The sequence below is a fragment of the Crocodylus porosus genome, unplaced genomic scaffold (assembly GCF_001723895.1).
Source record: "Crocodylus porosus isolate Cpor-Errol unplaced genomic scaffold, CroPor_comp1, whole genome shotgun sequence".
NCBI classification, from domain to species: Eukaryota; Metazoa; Chordata; order Crocodylia; family Crocodylidae; genus Crocodylus; species Crocodylus porosus.
Genome location: NW_017728943.1, coordinates 1312337 through 1321555, shown reverse-complemented (window position 1 = coordinate 1321555; position 9219 = coordinate 1312337).

Here is a 9219-nt window from a genome sequence, read left to right as displayed (position 1 = left end):
GGATTCGGGCGCTCCATGGGGCTGGGCGAGAGGCGAAGTTTCAATTTGGGACCACGCGGGGTGTGTGTGGGGGGGTCAGTAAAGAAAAAGGGAGCATAACAATGAAACCCAGGCATCGATCAGCTCGTGGGGGGGTTGGGGCTGGGATGGGTCCCTGGGATCTCTCGGCAAGCGTGTCCCTCGCTCATTGTTTCCACCAGAAGCCCTCAAGTCTGGAGGTGGTGGCTGGGCTGGGGGGAGGGAGAAAAGGCACAAAGGAGGGAGATCGGGCTCCGGCAACTCTGCACGGCGCAGCCCCCTTTTTTGCCCAGACCACGTTGCCGAGGGAAGGATGAATGAAGCCCCTTCCCACCCGCCCAGCGCACACTTGAGCATGGCAGGGCGCTCTGCTCCCCTGTGCGCGTGCTGGGGGGAGAGGTGCAGAGCCGTGCCCACATCCCTCCGCTCCCCCAAGGGCAGGGTTTGCTCGGGGCTGCCCCCCCGCCCCCCACGCGCCGGGCTTTGGGGCTGGGGGTGGAGCCGCGCCCGGCGCGGAGCCATCCGGCAGCTCGTGGCCGCGGCTGGACGGGACCCCCCGGGTCTTCCCATCCCGGCTCAGCCGCGATTCGGTGCATGGCAATGGACACCCGCCTGGCTGGACCCTCCCCCACTCTACACACACACATGCACACACACACACACACACACTCACACTCCCCTTCTTGCAGTGCCTCTATTCTCAGCCTGCCTTTTCGGGAGACTTATTTTTAGGCACGAGATCGGTGTAAAATTAGCCACATGTCCCTCCTTCCCCATCCTCCAGTGGGGAGGGGGGCGGGGGGAGAAAAAATTCTCCCCCTCTAGAGAAGGGGGGAGCCCAGAGCATCCACTTGGGTCCATTGGGTCACGAGGAGCACAGGCTGGATTTCATGAATGGAAGTGGGGGGGGGAGTGCGGGGTTCAGCGCCAAAGTGCTGCCACCTAACCCTTCCCCCCCATGGCAACGCCCCCCCTCCTCTTCTTGTACGAGAGGGCTGGGGAAGGGGATAGCAAGCCTTCATTGTCTCCCGGGGTGTGTGGCAAGGGGAAGAGTCCATGATCTCGTGAGCTCAGTCCCTGCGCTGGGTGGATCTCTTTCAGCTCCTAGAATAGCCTGTTCTGAGGTCAGCTCAGTCATTAAAGCGCGGGGAGAAGGGAAATCCATAGGGGGAGGGAGGAAGGAAGGAAGGAGGGTGGGTGGGTGGGTAGGAGGGAGGGAGTGGGGGGGCTGTGAAGGAATCAGTGACAATCCCCTTCCAGAGGCAGCAAAGAAGACGTCCCCGAAGAGGCACCAGTTGTCCCAAGAAAAGCAAAACTTTGGCCCTTTCCTTTCCCTGAGCTGGGATCTAGCCTGCATGATGCCTCCCCAGTACAACTGGGAGCTTGGTGGTTTGTGCTGCAGGGGAGGGGCGGGGGAGCCCACTGGAATCTGCTGGCCAAATGGTGTGTGAGAGTGTTTCTAACCGGCTGGAATAAACCGATTTCTTTGCAGGCTGCTTGTGCCGCGTTACCCGTGCAGGGGCTGCGAGTTCCCGCTGCAGGTTGTTCATGTCTGAGGATTGGGCAAAGTAGGAGCAGAGCATTGCTGCCTGGGATCTTTCTCAGACGTGCAGCATTTAAAGAATAAGCATCATAATAATAGAATGCACCATTGCAGGCTGCAGAGCAACGGGGCCGGCCGGGTTGATGCTAATTCTTCACCCAGCTAGCTGGACTTTGTAAGCCCCCAAGCACTACTGCTTGAAATGGACATTCAAGAAAAGAAAAGGGGGGAAAAAGCCTGTGGTCCTTTCCCGATCGGTTATTAACACATTCTGGACAGTCAACACATGGTTTATAAACTCCCAATATTAGTATAGACACATTTCTTCCCTTTATTGTATTTAACTACAGTAGTGCCCAGTAACATTTACTAACACGTGGTTGGTTTGCTTTTTTCCATCGGGGAGGATACAGATAGAGATTTTGTTGTTATTGTTAGGTTCTGTTTCCAAAGAAATCTAGTCACATGTGAGTAACATTGTAGCTGTTTTAACTCCTCCAGTAAAACTCAACTGGAAACTGCTTAGTTAAGGATTTTCTGTATTATTTTAATCGGTCAGAAACGTTGATATACAAGCTAACTTTACATTTCCTTTCCCCTTGGTAACCCTTTTGCAGGGTAGTAAATTTCTTCTAAGTACATATTTGGAGGCTTGATTTTTGTGTTTGGTTTCTGGCTTGATTTTTCTGGACACTAAAATGATACTAACATACACTCCAGGGCAATTTGGTTATCCCTCAAATGTGTTCCCATATTTACATTAATTAATTTCTAAAATGTTTCTAAATAGTTGGGGGGGCTGTTACATTAAAGATTGCTTTCATGGTCTGTTAGTAAATAAAGTTTAAACCACTCAAGTTGTGTTCATTTCCTGTGATTTACACTTACAGCTAACAACATGTGTGTGTTGGATGCCATTGATAGTTAAGAACTTAAAGAGAATTGAGAAGTATCATTTTTTTAAAGATTCTAAGTTGATAAATTATTTGTGCTTTTCACTGCATACTAACCAGTTTCTATTTTCTTGTGGTCCCTGTTTAAAAAAGCCCATGCAGATACTGTTCACCACAAGAAGTTTTGTTACTATCCTCCTAGCTGCCCTTACTACCTCTTGTTAAAGTCCCAAACTAAATTCACCAGAGCAGTCTTTGCAGGGAACTGCTGTGGCCATATTCATGTTACTGAGGCATTCAGTTTGTAATTCGAGCCTGAAATTTACAGGTGAAAAGAACAGACCTCTGAAATTTCTAAAGAAACTTACTATTGCAGAGAAAATGACATTCAAATATGCTCTGCAACTAAGCTGAAAACTGCAATGCTCACCTATTTACACACACGGAAATATGCTGTGGACAAATGTGCCCAAGTCTAAATAAATGAGTTGTTTTGATCACTGCTTGGTTTAGATCTATTGCAAAACTTGGCACAATACTTTTGTTATCGTTTATTAATTTACAGAGACCCCTCTCCATGTTTCAGAATCTTTGCAATAATTAAGTCAAGGAAACCAGTCTTAAAAACAATCCAAACAAAGAGGGAAGTCTTCAATTTAGATTTGAAACAAGAAAGAGTATCAGTCAAACGACTTCCCCTTGGAGCATTCCAGATGCAAGGTATTTAGAGAATGCAAACAGAAGAAGCAGTTAAATCATTGATCTACTTGGGGGGAAAATAGACCTGTATTCATTCACTTAAAGAAGATGGTGTGAGAAGACTGTCACACCATTTTACACTTGATTCTTAATTCTTCCATATCCCAACTGAATATCTTGTAGGAAGATTTCCTTTCCCCCCTGCCTCCCACCCAGCCTCTCCACCCCCAAAACACACAAAACCTGTAGTGGGAAATATTTTTTTTCTTTTGGAAATTTAAAAGCTGTTACCAGTTGCAACAAAAATCAGAAGGGGAAATGTTAATGAAAATGCTGTGATAAGCAACAGTTTTTATTAGATGAACAGCAGCACTAGTTTTATCAATAAGTTTGTGGCCTTTTTCAGTATTTCTCTAAACAGGGCTGCACTTTTAAAGTCACTTTGAACAGTTGCTTTTTTTCTATATTGGTTGGACATTAAATTGAGGGACAATTTTTATGTCTTTTTCTTTTACATCAGCTTGCAGTTTTTGCTTATGATTTAGCAAAAGCCTTATCTTTATACTGTCATCTTCTGATCAGGCAAAAAATTGATTCTTGTTGAATTTTTACAATGTATTTTCCAGTACAAACATCAACTATTTCTTAAACTTTTAGAAAAATTCCTTTGGGAGGAGAATTGAAAGTGCTGGCAAAAAAGACTCATGGGATTTCAGCAAAATATGGGGTTAATGTGAGAAAATATAATTAAAGTCTACTATTTTTTCTGTTTCAGATTAACAACAATAAATTATTTGTGCTTGAAATTACCTTTATGGTACATTAGTAGCAAACAAGAATTAGTTAAAACCAGATCTTTCTCTACATTCCTTCATTTAATTTTCCAATTGTTGATAAAGGGATTCATTTTATTTGTATAAGATTAATATAGTTTTAAAAACACTTAGAATTCTGAAAAATCTAAATCAGCAAGTTTGAAAGTATGTCTTTAGTAACACCTAGCAAGTATGTGCTGAGAGTGTTGAATAACATCTAAAGCATATAAAGCATAGAAATAAGGTATTTTGTTTTTTAAAATGATCCATTTAAATTACATTAATTAATTGAAATGATCCATTTCAATTATAAGACAACTCTCAACATTAATCTGAATACAAGACATGTGTAGTCATAATGTTTGGGGGACAATTCAAATTGAAAGGAAGAAAGAACACTATAATGTATTTCATTTTATTATAAATAAAACCACAGCTTAAACTACCTTTTGTTCAATTTTATATATTACATGAAAAGTATTCATGACTACTCTGAGAAGTTCTCATCTCAGACGATTCAGCTGATTTCAGCTGGTTCTGATGAATTTGTTCAAAATAAAATTAATTCTGAAATGATTAATTAGATTTGAGAACCAAACAGAGATGTAAATTAGCTTAATATCCACTGATTCTGTGAACATCTTTAAATAAAATCTATGTATTTAAGTAATGTTGTGTCAAAACACAGGACTAAAAGCATTCAGGATACCACAGTAAAAGATCAAAAATTTACTTTTCCTTCTGTGAAAGGGCACTTAGGTGTGAGATGTGTGAGATCCAAATGTGGAAACAAGTCAGCATGAAAGAGAACTAGTGTTTAAGATGGAAATGGTTAGGGCTGAAGCTTTCCTGGAGATCTGGACATTTCATAAACATTTAAGTGCTTCAGTTAAAAAAAAAAGCAAATACTGAAATGGACACTGGGTCAAAAATCTAATCATATATTTAAACAAAATCCCTTAGCTATATTAATAACACCAACGTAAACCGTTAAAACTGAGGGTTGCAGTCTTTGAAAACCTATTTCCCTCATCCTTACTGATTAAGTTTGTTTACTGTGTTTGCATTCAGTTTATTCTGGAATGGTCAGTTTCACTCCACTCTCTGACCAGTTGCGCTTTCAGGTTCTGCTGAGCTAGCAGTGTGATCCTCTGTTGGAGTTTAGAAACTTTCAGATAAATGTTTAAATTTCAACCAAAAAACCCCACTTTTAATATACATATACAGAAAAGCATGAAAATGCTTTTGTTTGTGTTTAGTTTTGCAACCCCCTCCCCCATTGTTTTGCTGTATTGATTCCTTAATTTGGAGAAATTAAACAGGTTGCAAAGAGTCCTATAACTGGATTCCAAGACCTCCTGTATTTCCTTTAACTTTCCCCCAAATAAATCTGTAACTGCTTTTACAGTAGAATTTTCTAATCTACAAGTTATATAGTGCTTTCTTTCTTTCTTTCTCTCACTATCTTTCTCTAAATCAGATGTTGTGAAAATTGCATTGGTAGTTTGGGAGACACTTTTTCCCACTAATGGCTTGCACAGTGTGGAAAGTTTTGGTCTTGATACAATTAATACATTAAATTTATATAGTTGATTAAATATTTAGAGGGATTAATTCTGCCACAGGTGAACTCTCATTAAGCTTATCTTAAGTGGAAGGTGATCTTCAGAAACTCCTACTTCTCCTCACTAGTTTCCAGGTGCAGATTAAAGGTTGTCCTTTTAGCATATGCAGCCATATCTGTAAAATCACACTACAGCTTGTTATTTAAAATGAAAATCTATGCTCTGTGAAATCAGGTTTTGTCCCCCTTGGGTCTGAAAATAATACTGTTATTCCAGAGAGATCCTTCTGTAAAGAAGTATAGAATCTAGCCCTCTATTTTCAAGTCCCAATTTAAATCCAGCAGTGAATGGAGAAATTTCTATCATGAAATGCTTTTTCCTTCTTATTTTTTTAAACTTCTTGTTATCCAGGTAAACAATATGCTAGGTCACTAGGGCCATTCGATCTTTGTCTGAAGCTAATTCAGTGATTCTCAACCAGAATGTTGCGGAACCTGAGATGCTTTGAGATCCTTTCAAGGGTGCCACACAACGTTAGCACTATGAGATGTACAAATATGATTCACAAGATGAATCCAGGATTTTAAATAGGAATCCGTACCATTAAAACTACTGTAAACTATTGTTGTCTTTCTATGTTTTTTTTTGCAACAAAAGAGTTGCTCTACTATTGTGCAAAAGTCGAAAAACAAGTTAAAACTAGGAAGTGGCATTTTCAAAGGGGTGCTTTTATTCTAATGGGGTGTGACTTGAGTCTAAAAAATTAATGCTGAGAATCACAGAGCTAATTAATCACACTCAAAATTATTATAGTGTGAGAAGCCTCAGAGCACTGGTTTGGATAGTAGATCACTTATTAAAGTGGGACCATCTCAAGGACCAAACATCCAGTCTAAGTCCTATATCTGTCCTGTGACAACATTAACACTTGGAGAAAGGAAAAGTGATTTTATGGCAGTAGTGAGATTAAAATAATTCACTTTACTCAAGTGTCATGACTCCTTCCTTTTGTAACTGTGCTGTTATTTCCTCACCTTACCTTCTACAGAGACTTTACATTTATCAGGATTGATTATTTCCCCTTGTTGCCTGCAGCTCCGCCTGCTTTAATCTCTCCAGCTGTGTAGCTCTGGCTGTAACTTAATTGAAAAAGATGTGTGCTTTTTGCATCAAGCTCACCATCTCAAGATAAAGTCCTAATGGAGAGAAGACAGGTAGATTTCCCTTGATGTGGCCCTGTATTCCTCACCTGAGGTTTACCAGAGTTAGTGGAATCCAGTCAAAAGCAACAGTGTTTTTCTGCATAAGATGTTACATTCAGATAGGACACTTGATATAAAAACACATCTATCTTTTTTGCACTGAAGCTATAACCTTTATTATTACTGTTTGTATTGCCATAGAGCATCAGAGTTACAATCACAGACCAGGGATAATTCCCTGCCCCAAAGAACTTGTATGCTAAGGCTAAGACAGGGGAAAGTAGGGGGACAGCTAGAGAATGGAGTACAAAGACTCCTCCATCCTCCTGTGCAAAGTATTTCTCCACCTTTTTGGTCTGATCCAGGATTTTTTGTTGTGGTTGAATTTTCATGCAAGAAAGACCTGAAGCAGTCAAGCAGGCACGAGTAGGTGATCAAAAAAACCCCCAAACAAACATGGGGAAATTCTAAAAAAGTTTCCAGCACAGGTTTCAGGCTCAGAATGCTGGCAGATACCACCACAATCTGATACCCTCCATGGTGGCATATATGCAGTACCAAGTTCCTTAGTAAATAATTGGCAGGAGGAACTGAAGGAGCAAATTCAGGATCCTAAAGCATGAATCTTGCTTGCCAGAGCTAAAAGTTCAAGCAATATTTGCTAAAACTGTGGCAGACTTGGCAACCTGGAAATATGACTTGGTTGCCACTAGAAGGAGACCACTGAGTGGATGTGGGTTACATGCACTCAGGGGTGGCAAAATGAGCCACTGTAGACATACATGCATAGTGCTGCTGTCAAAATCAGGTAGGATGAGTGGAAGTAAATGCCCACACTCAGGATTTTTTTTATTGGAAATCTACAGTTTGGCCCCATTGACTTAAGACATTAATTGCCTTGTAGGTAAGGGAGGAGAACAGAAGCCTGGAATTTCCATATCTGGTTTACTAGCAGGGAGGTTGAATTAAGGACATGTCGAGGTCTGACCAGGGGCACCCCAGGCTAGATTTTAAAGGTATTTTTGTACCTAAATCCTATTGGTCACAGTGGGAGCTAGGAGCTGGTAAACCTTTATGAACCTGTCATGCTGGGATGGGTGCATTGTAAATGTGTGTGGGTCATACTGAAACCAGTAGGATTTAGGTACCAAAATACCTTTAAAAATCTAGCACCAGCTGTGAAAAACAAGTGAAAGCTAAGAGCTGACATTTTGGATGGCTTGAGTCTAAAAGTGTTGAGGACCACTGTATTAAGACACTCAACAGTTTCTGGCTCACCATTTTAGATCCAACATCTTGTTATAGGGATTGTAGCACTCAGCTACCATAGCCACCAGTGGAAGAAGGGTAGACACCACACTAGAGAGGAGGTTTATGTGTCATCCTGCCACCATCCATTGTAATGAAAGGAGACTATGAAAGACATCTGACCTTGGCAAAAGAAACTTCCTGTTAACAGCTATCTCTACAATAAGCAGCCACCCCTGGCTCTTCCTCTCTACTATGTTGAAAAGATTTGTAAAGAGTTAGGTACCATTGCTATTTTCTTGGGCATGCAAAGCCTGTAAGCTCCTTTACAAATCCCAGCCTTACATTTTTCCCTTTTTTCCTCTCTGGAGAGTATATTTATTTTGGATGGATGATATAAAAGCTCTAACTTGTTTTTCCATCAGCAAATATCAACTCCTACATTTCGGGGACTGATACATCACAGTTCTTGATGTGCATTGCTAGTCAGCGTTGGAGTGTGTCTGCTTGCTATATGCCTAAGAGGTGAGGCTCCTATGATATCCTGCATGAACAGAGAATGTACCTTTTACCCATGATGCACTGATCTACCATTCTAACAATAGCTAGAGTCTTTGATGCAGCCCTCCACACACTGCTGGTGGTAGGATACATCAAAACAAGAGTAGGTGACCTACTAGACTTGCAGTCCAAAGGGGTTTCTGGTTAGCTGTCTGCCCTTAGAAGTGTGTATGAGAAGCCTGCCATAATCCACATTCACAAAGATGGACAAGATGTCTGAGAAGAAACACTGGTCTCCAACCATGAGGAAGAACTGATAATTCCTGGCCTGCTGGGGAGAAAAGTTTACTTCCTATAACCATTATTACTATTATCATGGTTGACCCAAACATCTGGCCAAAAATGCAGGGTCTTGAAGGTTAATCCTGTGAGGAGGAGAAAGAGATGATGCAGTTGTGTATCTTCAAAACAATTCTGTTTATTTACAGGGATGTACAAAGTCCTGCTTCCTAGAACACAAGAGGGATCCTGGCACCAAAGACCATTTTCCTGCTCCCAGCTCCAAACCTTTCCTTCCAGCCAGCACAAACCAGGGCTTCTCTGTCTCTGGCCTGTACCCAGGGTCACACTACTATGCTTGTTCAAGTGTGTTGGAGCCGCCTTCTTTGTATCTGTGTCCCCCTGCTTATCAACCTGAACTGTGTCTTCTATCCTCTGACACATACTCCTTGACTA